The following is a 15,456-nucleotide window of genomic DNA, read 5'->3' as shown; positions in this document are numbered from 1 at the left end:
CACACACACACACACTTGTAATGAAGAGAATATGTGCTGAGAATGTGTTTGTCCTTTTCTATCCTTCATCTGCCCTTTTCTTCCATCACCCCCCTCCCCTGCTCCACTTTTTGCCCCTTAATAAATCATTTGTGAGGGCAGAAATAAGGGATAATTTTACTTCACTTCAAAGTACTTCTCACAGTGCCATTTCTGTAACCTCGAAGTGATGATGCATTAAAAAGGCTTCAAGTGAGCCCTGCCTGAGAGTGTTTTTGCCTTGAAACAAAGCTGTGCTGATAGTAGCATGATAGAGTGAGCTGAAGTACATGAGAGATCAATTATCACACCTCATTTTGTCCTCATCTGCAAAATGATAATGGGTAGACCATGTCAGTCGTGAACCATCAGGCAGGGTATCATCTCTCCATAAATGTATTTCACAGATTGTCCAAAGGGATCTGTAAAATCCCTTGAACAGTTAAAAAGCTGAAGGAGAAGAATTTGGCTCATCCTTGATCTGGCTCCAAATACCCCTCTGTGGACAAGATTTAGGAGTAATAAACCAACAGGATAAACCCAGCTCTCAGCATGGTATCACCACACACTTGTAAACACCATTTTCATATTGGACGGTTAAAAAAAAAAAACAATGTTGTAATCTTTTGCATATGTTTGTCAGCAAACAGGAGAACAGTTGTGTATCTGCGCTTGCTCCGGTGAGACACATGAGTAGGCTACATGTACCACAAAGGACGCTTGTGTCGAAGGCATGGGTGAGGGAGGGTGATGCTGCGGAGGAAGCGTGGGGCACAGCTTCGAGAAGCAGCTTCATATTTCGCATAGCTCTGGGGAGAATGTCAACTCTGAGAAAGGATTCTTAATACAATAATTGCTCTGAGACCTGCTCTTGTTAATATTTCTCTGACTTTAGTTTTGTATTTTTAAAGCCTTAACCAAAATCAGTTGTAGCGTGTTGCAGCTGGAATGCCTGTCAGGCTGGGCCCTGACCCTGGGCCGGCCGTTATAATGATGGGAAGATGAAAGAGCCAGGCCCATTCCCAGGCTGCCCTGTTAGGGGGTGCAAGCCTGTGAAATGGAGAGATAATGGATGCCAGGTGTGCTCTGGATGCCTGAGACCATCCTCAGTCAGTCTGAGAGCTCCTCTCAGTGAGAGGGAGGGCACATTACGGCTGAAACACATATACTGTATATACTTTATATGTTAAACTTCATGCCAATAACACGGTTAGTCACATTTTCTTAATGCAAAAAAACTATTGTGGCTTTTATTCATGATGAAAAAACATGTAGCTGAATGTCAATATTAAGTTAAGCATGTTTATGCCTATGGGTGGTTTTCATAAATATGATCCAGGTCAACTATTTCTAAGCATTTATTTTTTTTATATAACGTATATGACAGATTTATAGGATTGAAGCTTTAAACAAAAGATCACAAACATGTCTCTGGGTGGACCAGACCGGCTCAGAAAACTCTGCTGTAATTACAATCTGATTAGTAGACAGTGAGTAGAATACAATATGTCATTTAACATGAACAAATTAACCCTCAACAAGAACTCCTTCAGAAAAAAAATCAAATATTACAGCAGATCTTGTGGGAGATGCAGTCTGATTCACTTCTGTCCTCTATGGGAGGTCAGTAATGTCACCTGATGAGAGAGACTAAATTGCTGAAGGACTCAAGATAAGTTCTCATTAAAGCCTTCCACATAATAGCTTGTTGAATGATAAATATTAAACATTGATTACATACAAATAGGAGTGAGGCCTGTTATCATCAGCATTCATTGTCTTCCTGAGATTCGTCCATAATTAAATCTAAAAGTGCCCTACAGAGACCTCTTTGAAATGAATGAATCACTTATTATTTGCACATGAATAAGTGCCAATGAGGTATATGAGTAATTACTATATGAGAAAGCATGCAAAGTCAATCCATATGTGAATACAGACAAAAAAGAACGGTAGGCTATAGTTTTTTCTGATGCCCTATTTGGCTAATGAAATGGCTGTCACTCAGAGAGAGAGACTTATCTGCCTTGTAAACTAAAATGTGATGTCAAGTTTTTGAATTTTTCCTTTTCATTTATTATTATTCCAACATTAATATTCTTGTGTTAGAGCAGCCCCATTCTAATCTGTTTTGTACTTCGCATTAAAAAAAGTGTCTGATACCTTATTTTAATACTTTACATAATCTTTTTGAATAAAATGTGTCTTTGACATATAAAAAATGAATCTCACTATTTGAGTAAAATAAATGTTAGTTGGACTTGTTTTTGATTCAATGATTGATTCTTAATTCAACTCCTTGCCCTGTCTTGATAAAAAAACCTTTGTGAGTCATTTTCACTACATGCACGATGCAAACATACAATATGCCGATGATGTCACAGGGCAATACGACATTAACCAGCCTGCTTGACAGTAGCCTTTCTAATCACAGTATCAAGGTTCTGAGCACTGTGATTATTGAACACGCAGTTTAAAAGGCCGAAAAATGTCTTATATGATCAGAAATCCGATTGAACTGCTGCATAAACGTACTGACTGACTATTATTATTATTAAGACAACTTCCATCAACCCATTGACTTCTCTTTAGGTCGCAGGGGCAGCACACCAAACAGAAGCTCAGACCCAGGTTTTTCCAGCCACTTTGTGCAGTTCTTCTGGGTGTGGATACTGAGGCGTTCACAGATATATCATCTTTCCAGCGTCTTGGTGTTCCATGGGGACTCTTCCCAGTTGGATATGCCTGAAACACCTCCTGAGGAAACAACCCAAGACACACCCTTGCCTTTCAAATCCGTACAGAGTATGCGGGGACACCACTGCAGTCTACACTCTATTCGTCATCCACTCATGGACATGAACCTAAGACTCCTGAACTGCTCCACTTGAGGCAGCATCTCATCCCCAGCACACAGAGGGCATCCACATGTGTATGAGATCCATAGCCTCAGAGTTGGAGGTACCACCACTTCACATACAGATGAAAACTACTTCAGCCAGAGCACCTTACCTATTTATCTTGTGTTTTTTTTCCCCAAGTGTCCTTGTTTCATTCTGTGTTTTTATTTTATTTTTTTCTGCATCTTTTTATTTATTCTATTGTACTTTATTGCTATTATTTACCCCCGTTGGGGATGAAAAAGTATCTATCTATCTATCTATCTATCTACCGGTATCTATCTATCTATCTATCTATCTATCTATCTATCTATCTATCTATCTATCTATCTATCTATCTATCTATCTATCTATCTATCTATCTATCTATCTATCTATCTATCAGGTTGTGGCCTGTTGATTCCAGCAGAACCACATAATGTGCAGAATCAAGAGATGGAAACTTAATCCTTCATAAATATCACAAAGAACAAGAAATTTACATTTGCTTGTTTTTTTCAAGTAATGTGGCCTTTACATTGATGCATGAATTTTGTTGTTGTGGTCCACCCTCAATTTAACTAATTGTGTTAGAAAAACATAAAGTCTAATGAAAAATGCAGTCTTTTTCATTTTTCTGTTTCATACTCGTTAGTTCGTATCATCCCACCTACAAATTAGTGGGAGTCAGTCAAACAAGCAGTTTGTTGCTCTACAGTTATTACAGTTGTGAATCATAACCAATTAATCTCCAGCATTCTGCCAGAAACTCATCCCTACCCCCAACGCAAACTCACTCATACTACAGCAAACACAGCATATCCTCTGGTTTGACTAACTATCAGTCTCACCATCTTCCTCGAAGGAACATGACACTCTCAGTGTATCATGCCAAGGTCAGTGAACAGATTTTCAAACGATTGCCTACTGCTGCAGCACAATATGGAAATTTTTGAAATATACAGTTATCAAACTCACATAACAAGCGCTGGCCAGTTTTTCCACAATGCATTCTTTCTTTCTCTCTTTCCCTTGAGATATCAGTGTTTTACCAAATATCCCTGCCTGACTAATGCAATAAGGTTTGTGTTTATGCTCAGATGGTGTGGTTTCCCAGCCCTCTGGGTCATTGTAATCCTCTAAAGGAGAAGGGAACTGGAATTCTTTTCACAATTTGTGAAGATGTTCTACCTTTCACCCAACCTCACCCAACCTAATTCTTCAGCTCAGTGGGGAGTATCAGGCTTAGAAACTTATAGTAACAAAGCATGGACCCACCCATGTCTCTTGTAGGTTGTTAGGGTCTTTTCTCAAAAGTATGAGATATGAGATTATTTTGCCAAATGCATTAAGGTCTGAGGGGTAAAGGAAGGAGGAAATACCTCTTGTATTTAAAGTTGATTTTGGTTTTTGTTTTTTACTCCCCCCATTTAACGTAGATAGCTTCTTTCACTGCTTTCTCTGACCATCCGTCTCCTCTGTCTAGAATTTGGAGTATGCTGTCCTCAAAGAGTGCACGTATTGTTTAGATGTAAGTGGAGCACTGAGTCTTCACTTGAGGAGAAGGGTGTCCCAGTTGTGGCATATGTTAGTGGAGCTGTTGTTTAGTTTCTCCACCATAAGGGGTCTGTGCACTTCTCACTTCACTGGACTCAGTTCCCCCCCAAATTCCTCACCACTCAGTTAAAACCAAAAAAGGAGGTGAGACATCTTCAAGACCCAAGAAACCAAATCCAGATGCCTCTTGTTCGAGCTTTTTAGGATTATTGAGCCATATATGTTGCCATGGAGACAGCAGTCTTTCCTTATTTGTCAATTAGAGCACAAACAAATGCTAGAACATGATATCATTTCAGCCAACGTGAGGAAGAGTGATGAGAAAGGGAGACATTTGGTTCCCTTACCCCCTATCCTCAGTTTAAATTGGTTTTTGTGTGGATTAGCTGGACTGTACTGGGGGTTATAGGACAATATACTCTGCACTGAAACATCATACACCTGGGGAAAGAAACTTTCACTGTTGTCTTTGTATTTTTTCCGATCTGTGCACTTTGATGTTGGCCTGCAAATACAAATAAGTCTCTGAATGTCACAAAGGAGTTACCTGGCTGAAGCCTCATATTCATTGTGTGATCCTTAGCTGTCTCAGATGAAAGATGTACAAACCGGATTCAGTTGAAGTTGGGAAATTGTGTAAAATGTAAATAAAAACAAAATACAATGATTTGACAATCCTTTTCAACCCATATTCAATTTAATACACTACAAAGACAACATATTTAATGCTCAAACTCTTAAACTTTATTTTATTTTTCAAATAATAATTAACTTAGAATTTCATGGCTGCAACAGGTGCAGTAGAAGTTGGGAAAGGGCATGTTTACCACTTTGTTAAATCACCTTTTAATAACACTCAAACGTTTTGGAAGAGAGGAGACTAATTCTCTTAGCTTCTCATGTGGAATTATTTCCCATTCTTGCTTGATAAACTGCTTCAGTTGTTCAACAGTCCGGAGTCTTCTCTGTCATATTTTACGCTTCATAATGCGCCACACATTTTCAATGGGAGACAGGTCTGGACTGCAAACGGGCCAGGGGAGAACCTGGACTCTTTTACCTCGAAGCCACGCTGTTGTAACACGTGCAGAATGTGGCTTGGCATTGTCTTGCTGAAATAAGCAGCGGCGTCCATGAAAAAGATGTTGCTTGGATGGCAGCATATGTTGCTCCAAAATCTGTATGTACTTTTCAGCATTTATGTTCCTTCACAGAAATGTAAGTCACCCATGCCATGGGAACTAATGCACCCCCATACCGTCACAGATGCTGCTTTTGAACTTTGCGTTGATAACAGTCCGGATGGTCCGCTTCGTCTTTGGTCCGGAGGACACGACGTCCAGTGTTTCCAAAAACAATTTGAAAAGTGGACTCATCAGACCACAAAACCCTTTTCCATGGTGCATCAGTCCATTTTACATGAGCTCGGGCCCAAATAACCCGGCGGCGTTTCTGGATGTTGTTCATAAAGGGCTTTTGCTTTGCATGGTAGAGTTTTAACCCGCACTTACTTATGTAGTGACGAACTGTATTTACTGACAGTGGTTTTCCGAGGTTTTCCTGAGCCCATTTGGTGATATCCTTTACACACTCATGTCGGTTTTTAAGGCAGTGCCGTCTGAGGGATCGAAGGTCACGCTCTTTCAGTCTTGGTTTCCGGCCGTGGCGCTTACATGCAGTGATTTCACCAGATTCTCTGAACCTTTTGATGATATTATGGACCGTAGATGTTGAAATCCCTAAATTCCTTGCAACTTTGCTTTGAGAAATGTTGTTCTTAAACTGTTCAACTATTTTTTTCACGCAGTTGTGGACAAAGTGGTGACCCTCGCCCCATCCTTGCTTGTGAATGACTGAGCATGTTTGGGGAGGCTCCTTTTATACCCAATCATGGTACCCAGCTGTTCCCAATTAGCCTGATCACATGTGGGATGTTACAAATAGGTGTTGAGTCTTTGTCAGCTTTCTCAGTATTTTTTGCAGAGCCGGATTAAATAAATGGACTACACTAGGCAGACTTTTTGGCAGACAGTGATTTTTGGGCCCCCCTCCATCAATGTTATTAGGGCCCGAGCACTTACAGTGCGAAGGCCCTATTGTATCTGTAGGAATTTTTTTTTTCTTTCTTTTTTTTTTTCTTTCTTCTGACAAAAGGAGGGCCTATTTGCCCCCCTAAACGTGCCCAAAAAGTCACCAAATTTTGCACGCAAGCCAGGCCTGGAGAAAAAATTTATATTTAATCTGTTTGCATTAATGGGCGTTGCAAAATGGCACAACAGCGCCCCCTAGAAAACTTTGTGCCTCAAGCCCCACAATACGGTTTGACGTACATGCACTAAAATCGTTACACACCTGTGTCATGTCGCAACTTAAAGAAAAGTCTCTTGGCGCCATGGCCGAAACCGAACAGGAAGTTTTTGAATTAATCGTATAATTTTGGCGCAATTTATGCCATTCCTTCAGCAGTTAATACGGCCCGAACCGTAACGTGCACACATGTGTGTTATACATCAAAATGTGCGTGTCTGTCCTGTGACAACATGCATTACTTTTTTCTTTCAAAAGTGTTACCGTGGCGACGCTAGACACCAAAAAGCGCGCCCCCCCTTCATCTGATTGGTCCATATTTGATAGTTCCCCAAAAGTCACCAAATTTTGCACCAAGCCAGGCCTGGCGGTAAATTTGATATTTCATGGTATGCAGTAATGGGCGTGGCCTAACGGCTCAACAACGCCCCCTAGAAAACTTTTCTTTACCATAACTTTTGAATGGTTTGACATAAAGAGTTGTGGGTGGTGTCATCAGACTCGTTTTTGAGTCCTTGCCCATAATTAGTGAAAATTAGCCCCGCCCCTTCTTCTGATTGGTTGTCCCTATTTCCTGCTATAACTTTTGAATGGTTTGACATAGAGAGTCGTGGGTGGTGTCATCGGACTCGGTATAATAACGTTAAAGTAACCAACGTCATTATTTCTAATTAGTTAATAAATATTGATATATTAACACTGAATTAAATTGTAGATAGGACATATATTTTATTTACTTGATATTTTTTTGTATCAACCATTAATATGTGTGCAGACAAGGTTAAAAAAAAAAAAATGTGTCCCTCTGCCTGGGCCCCCCCCCTGCCAATCGGGCCCTAGGCACATGCCTAGTTTGCCTTTGCGTTAATCCGGCTCTGATTTTTTGCCACCTTTCCCAACTTCTACTGGACGTGTTGCAGCCATGAAATTCTAAGTTAATTATTATTTGGCAAAAAACAATAAAATTTATTAGTTTGAACATTAAATATGTTGTCTTTAGTGTATTCAATTGAATATAGGTTGAGAAGGATTTTCAAATCGTATTTTGTTTTTATTTACATTTTACGCAATTTCCCAACTTTAACCGAATCCAGTTTGTTCAATGTGAAAGAACTGTGTTAATATCTTTGATCATGGCTAAAAAAACAGTCCTACATTGGGAGATTCAACAAAGGTCGTGACCAAATTTCTAATAGTATCGTCATCCTGTTTATCAACCAACCAATAAGAATGTGTCATGGAATTATGTCTTGATCAACACTGGTGCCATACATAAAACTCAAGACAAATCAACAGGTGTGGGTGAAGACCAAATGAGGAAATCATAATTTATAGTAATAAAACAAAGAAGCAGATCGGTTCAAGTTATGGCTTTCAGAAGATTTGTTCATATTATGTGTCCTCCAGCCCATACCAATGGAAGGACACTGCATGGAAAGGAATAGCTGAGGAATTATAGTTCCCAAAGGAGTATGAAACCAGTACATAGATTAACATACACAGTAGTAAACAGTGCAGTTATTTTTCTTTCTGTCAGCCCATAAAAGCTACTTTATGTTGATTTGACACTTGCTTAACTCACCACGCAGCCTGCTTCAGTTCAGACGCTATCACCATTAGAGTCTGCATGCATTTAACAAGGTGATGTAGCCAAATTCATGTTACGCCCGGCACACATTTTGGTTTCCAGTAACTTCCAAAATGGCTAACATTGTGAAGTAAATTCCTTTCACTCGTTCTGTCCAATATCTTATATATATCCAATATATGTTTGAAAATGGTCGGAAGTGTATCATCTCTACTCTGCGCTTTTGAAAAAGAAAAAGAGATTTTTTTTTTTAATGAGATATTTATAACAAATATCCTTCTCAAAAGAAGTCGATTAAAATAGTGTTGATGAAAAATAAGATTACATCCTGGGCTTCTCATTTTATGTGCAAGTGTAATAAACTTACAAGCTGATTGAGTTTAGAGAAAAGAAAGCAGGGAAAAGAAAACAAATGAGTTTCATCACAGCTGGGCAACTACGATGCGGTTCTTTCTCTCTGCAAACATCATTTTAATCTGTGCCAAGATAATGAAATTGTAACTGAGTAATAATACTGCAGCATCTTTGAAATACTCCAGTCCATTTTATTTTCATTTAAGATAAAGCTTTCTGCTAGTTGTCTCTGCCTGAAAGTGTGTTTCAGTTTTAGATGTTTTTTGTCCCCTCATTTCACTTTTAATCAGTGGCCGCTTTCTAGTTCAGTTGTTAGAGGTGAAAGTGAAGCTGCATGCACCCCTGTCTTTTCTCTGAACATAATCTCCTCCCCGTACAGAACAATAATCCTACCTTATTTTCTTCTTTCAGTGTTGGCCTTTTATTATTTCCAGGTGTTAAGACTCTGCCTGCCTTGCAAGCAGATGTGCTGAAAAAAAACAACCTTTGTTTGGAGTTGTGCTATACCAAACCAAATATTCTTCTGGCACTGCTTTCTGATAAAAGACAACATAAAAAGGCAGAGAAAACTAAGTGAATGAATATTTGCATTAAATACATGCAGTAACATACAGGGGGGGATGAGGAAAAACACATGGAATACAGATTAAACCTCCAAGATGTGAGGTAGGGAAAAAAAAGGCCATAAAGAAGTTTCAATTTTAGGGAGGAAAAAAAAAACAAAAAACTGTTAATCTGTGGTTTTTTTTTTGCCAAAGCTGAACAAGATCCGTTGACTAACAATAATTACTGGACTACATATCTTCAAGTGAGCTGTCTGTGGATTGAAGTTTAATCTCATATCATTAGTATGTTTTTGGAATACCTTCAATTTAATCTGTACTCACATTTTTAGACTGTGTTCTCATTTCTACTTTAACTACTTCTACTCTTGTTGCCTGATGCCTATTGTTCTCGATATGTACCTGCCAGGGTTAGTATCTGGTGCCCACAAGAAATTAGGGCCTTTTACAGTTGCGTTACATACTATAAAACATCAGTTTTGAACTTTCTCAGTTTTTCGCCAAACAGCCTAACTGAGATCACGAGTCCTTGCAATAAAAAGTGACAGCGAATTAAATAATGCATTGGAAATCAATTGAAAGTAAATGCAGTCCCTAGGTACAAGTGAACAGCTGATGGCTGCTTTCTGTCTTCTTCTTATGTGCATTTCTCCCTTTGTATTTTTCCATTTTTTCCTTTATATCTTCATGATATGACAACAAACACCTAGCGGCCACTTTATTAGGTACATCTCATAAGTATAGCCTACCCTTTTGTTGCTTTAGAACTACTTTAATTCTTTACGCCATATATTCACCGAGGTACAGTACTTCCTCTGAGATATTTACATCACAGCAGCACAAGGTAGCTGCTGATTTTTCATCTGCTTCAGTTTTACGTATTGTGCATTAGATACTTTGGATTTAAGAAAAGTGTTTATATGATTTACTGTTGCTGTTTTATCCTTTTTATCCTCTTAACCCTTTAATTACCCACCTGCTTTCAGGCCCCTGTACAGGGGGCTCTGGTAATCATCAGTTTGGCCATTCTCCTCTGATTTCTAGCATCAACAAGGCACACACCGACTTACTGCTAACTGGTAATTTTTCTGTTTGAGACCATTAACTGTAAAGTGGAGAAATAGTTATTCGTGAAAATCCCAGCAGATCAGCAGTTTCTTAAACATTTAAATCAGTCCATCTGGCACCAACAACCATTCTTTTTGGTGCACCATGTTAGACACATGGATCCACTGTGCTAATGAAAGTGCTGAAAATACTGCGCCTTGTAGTACCACTAAAGGTGATATAAAACTTTGTAGCATTCTTTTTAAATGAGACAATTCAAATAAAGAAGAGGAATTTCCTTTTATTTAGGGAGTACTCTACTAGCATGTTGCATCAAAAGAGCATGCTGACATGTTGCAGAGCCATTTCTGACCGTGGAAGAATATTTAACATGCTAAATATCGGGAGCTGCCAGGAAAGTCTCTGTTTGAGCAACAACCAATGACAAAGCAAGGCCACTATGATTGCATTATGTTTGTTTACATTGTAACCAGCATCTCCACTTTTTTCAAAAGTGGAGTTATAGGCATTAATCAAATTTCATTCCCACCGGCAGGAATCTGTGATAATTTCTGAAACTGTGCAACACTGTTAATGAAATGGAAACAGAAGTAGGCATGTAAAGATATGTCTTTGTCTATCATTGAATGATTTTATGTCAGCAAATGTCTCTTATGTAAACTGATAAATTCAACACTTGCTGGTGAGCTTTTCAAAAACCTTACTATATGGCATAAAATGTCATAGAAGAAAGCACATTTTTAATAGCTTTAAATTATCTTTTTATGATAGTTCCATCTTTAAACAACACCAAAACCCCATTCTAATAGTAGTTGTCATGCATGAGGGCATTTACTGTGTCATACAAGATGTGAATGCAGAAGAGCTACTTGTCAAAATATGTGGATTGCATAAAGGGAGCAGCGGGTTTATGGGTAATGCAGCTCCCAGAATTGTTTTTATGGTTTCCTCTGCGAGGTCCACGGCTAAGTTATACACATGCTCTAACAATCACTTTTTTCTTCTTTTGTTTTTTTGAAGTCAACAAAATCAAGGTTGAAATGTGAACAAAGAAGGGTGGAAAAAAAATATATATGAAAGATGATGTCCATCCCTTTCCGCCCACACATCTCACCCACCCTCTTTCCGTCTGCACAGACCAGTGCGTGTCTGAGCAAGCAGGGGTTAAATCCATTGCACCATAAAAGGGAGCTGTTCATAAAATGGAGGAATAAGAAGCAGAAATAATATTTCAAGTATGATTAGTTCATCCGCAGGGCACCTTGTGCGATTGAGAAAGGGGGTAAGAGTGGGAGGGGGTATTGTGCACGGCAAGCAGTAAATTATATCTAGCGTTTGAATGATTCCTGCAGATCCTATTACGGCAGTGAGGGGGACACGGGAATGGTGGGGGGGAATGGGGCAGTTGGGACAGAGAAAGCAGCAGAACAAATCGGCTGAATTCTGTTTCCAGCTGTCCGAATGATGGAGCCAATGAGAGGTGCGTGGATGGGGGTGGGCTGCAGAGAAAGAGTAATAACACTCCTAATAATTCATTCTCTGCCTAAAAACACTTTTATGTTTACAAGTAAACATATAATCTACAAATGCAGTTTTTTTCAAACACCTTTCTCCCTGACAATCTCAGCAAATTTTGTACCAACTCTTTTTCCTAAAATCAACAAAAACAGTATCTTCCATTAGCACTGCTGCACTGATAGTGGAATTATTATGCTGCTGCTTAAGATAGTACTAACAGAGAAACAGGGATACTTAATTTATACACCCAGCACCTGCATTTTCCTAACACATGGCAAATATTATTCATCAGGGTTTTTTTTCAATGTATTGATTCATGCACTCTGCTGCAGTCACCATAACATGTTTACTTTATTCATGTTAAATATTATGTATGTATGTATGTATGTATACACACATATATATATATATATATATATATATATATATATATATATATATATATATATATATATATATATATACATACATACATACATACATACATACACACACACACGACACTGACTCACAATGCTGCAGTGTCTGCAAATTTATTTATCTGTTTTATTTATGAAACTCAAAATTAAATGTCCTCTTGAATCTCGTCTGATACAGTTCAGCATAGTGTTTTTTAGTATACTGAGCTCATAATTAACAAAATGATTTACCAAGACCGAGATGAACTACATGTAGTGAGGGAGACCTGGAAAGAACAGAGATTCTGGACATGGAGAACATTAATAACAGGGGAGGAGGCAAGGGGGAATTAAAATGAAAGAATTCTGTACGCAGTCCCCCTTTAATTGCAAATTTCAGTTTCCTATAATGAATTCTGACACCTTAAGTCACTAAAATCCATCATTCTGAAGGGTATTAGTCCTCAATTAACCTGTCACCCTAACCACCCTGTATCTTTCTGCCGGCTTTCAAAAATCAAAAAATTCTAATTACTCTCAAATATAATACAGATTGATAATAAACCCTTCTGTCATGAATATGCTGTCTTAAAATCTGTAAATTCTGCTAACTATAAGTTTATGGAAATGAACAGACTAAATGGGACATATTGTTTTGGTCATTTGATCTATCTATTTAGCATATGACATTTATACCAGAATGTGTGTGACCTATGAAGAAATTAAAGAAGGTCAAAAGGAGTGCTGACGCATCTACCAAGCTTCCAGCACATCGTTGCTTACTCAGTAGCCTCGTGTCATAGCTTTACTGAATGTTTTTAATGAAATAGTGGATAATTTGTTGGAAAAGTGGGATTGGATGAACTAAAACTGAGTGGATTATCAGAAGATCTGTAGATCAAGATATGTTCACTCATAAATAGAAAAACACACAGAGAGTAGTTAAATAGTGTCATTCAGCATGGTAAAACAGGGCAAACATTTCTATCAGGAGGCCAAAAGGCAGACACAAATGGTTGTCAAGTACAAAGCAACACAAACAAAACAAACGAGGAAAAATAATGGAAAGCTTGACAGTGGACAAAGACAATCTGCCAAAAGATGAACAAACTGACAACTCTTTTTAAAGTGTCCATTTTATGCTTTTCCATGTTTTCTGACTTACCTATAGTGTTATTATGATGAAGTATCATGTTAGATCTTGCCGGAGGTTCATAAAATGCTTCTTTATGGAGATTTTTTGTAGCTCTTTATAAGCTCTTTATGACATCACAGAGGGATGCTGCAAAACAGGCCTACAGTAAGCTATAACCAACATCTCTCTAATTCCTTTTCTGCACACTGACTCACATTATAAATTGATCACAGGGACTCATTTGTGGGGGCATAACCTAAAAACCACTATATCATCTAAGACCAACTTTCATTGATTATTACTGTGTTTGGCTTTTAAAAATGTATTGTTTGTGCAGCAGCATATGACTCATTCACATAACACATATTGTGCTAGGAAAACAGTGGTGCACTCTGGTCAAAAAGCCGGATGCAGTGAATCTAGTTTATTAGTTAATTATATTGATAGCTGATCCAACTGTGATGCCACATAGTTCTCTGAACTGGTCTCTGACCTGCCCTTTTGAAGCCTGATTTTGACCATCTGTGTCTTAAAACAACAAGCCAGGGATGACCAAATTTGTTTTAGTTGACAGTGGCCAGTTAAACCACATTTAACAAAAACAAGTCTGATTTCTAATATACTTAAAAAAATATATAATTTAAAAAATATTTTCAAAAGGTTCATCAGCACTGATGGAGGAAATCAAGCTAGGTCACACCACAAGGCCTTAGTGAGAAATTGTATTTCACAAGAAAATTTTGATTAATTTATGTTGGTGTATTCTGTATTTGTAATACATCACTTGACCAACCTGAATGATGACAGGTTGTAATGAATGCACATACAGACCACACTGTTATCAGTGTATCAAAGAAATTAACTTTATATCAACACCTTACACATACATGAACATCTGAGGATGTATCTCTGACACTGGAAAAACCAAGGAAAGCTGACTATAACCTGACCTCAACGCAGAAAACTTTACTTGGTTAACTTCAGCTCATTCAGGCAGTTCATGCCAGTTCCAGTGCATTAAATAGGGAAAAAAACCTTAGTCACATCAATATCTACTCTGAGTCCTCGCTTTATGAAACACATTCCTTACTCATGCATTGAAGAATATCTTTTCTTTGCTTTACACATTTCTTTATGTATACCAAAGAATCCCAAATAGTCAGATTCAAATGACAGCTGTAGTCACATTCACACTTGTGACAACTGAAGCCATATCCTCCACAGTTGCTGCTTAAGTTGCACTCCGCAGCTCTGACTTATTTCATGCCACTCAGCACAGCCTGATCTTTCTTGTGAGCTGCAAGAAGCTCGCTTGTTACAGCGATATGTTCAGCCAAAGCAACAGCCACCACAGATGAGAACTAAAGCCAGTTCTTACATGTCCTAAGATACAGTTCATCCACTGGCAGCCCTACTGTCTCTAATCAAACTTCAAACATTACTGCTAAACAAGAAAATCAGTATTTTATGCTCCAAGAATTTAGGTTCTCAACACTTAAATTGACTCCTTATGTTGTGTATGTGCGTGTGTCTGTGGATAATCTGAGAGTCAGGGCTTTATCATGGCAATGTGAAGGTTTTTGTCGAGACTTAGAAACAGCTGGCTTTTTAGAATAAATTAGGATATTAAACAAGCAAGGTGAAATATCAAAACAGAAAACAAAGGGATACTCTTCTAATTTCTCTTAATGTATGATCATTTATTTTTATTTAATCACTACTATTATCACTATTTGATCACTATAATTTTATTGCCGTTAGTGTGCAATAGTTCTATTCAACATCCAGGTACTAAAGGGCACTCATCATAATACTGGTACATAGAACTTGGGTAATCATGATGCCTTCTTCACTCATATGCTTTGGGAGCGTCCTCTGAGCTGCTGGCCATTGACTTTGAATGGGGAGAAGCAGTGGCGGATATATGGGGGTGGCCAAGGGTGGCCGTAGCCATGGAGTCGGAATCCTTTTGTTTTCAGCAGCAGGGTGCAAGCAGGACATATTTTAAGGATGCACACAATTATGACCTGTCCTGTATCCCATGAGGGTCTGTGGAGACGTTTTTCACATG

This window comes from Cololabis saira, chromosome 2, assembly GCF_033807715.1.
Source record: "Cololabis saira isolate AMF1-May2022 chromosome 2, fColSai1.1, whole genome shotgun sequence".
NCBI classification, from domain to species: Eukaryota; Metazoa; Chordata; class Actinopteri; order Beloniformes; family Belonidae; genus Cololabis; species Cololabis saira.
Note: the sequence above shows the minus strand (reverse complement) of the source record.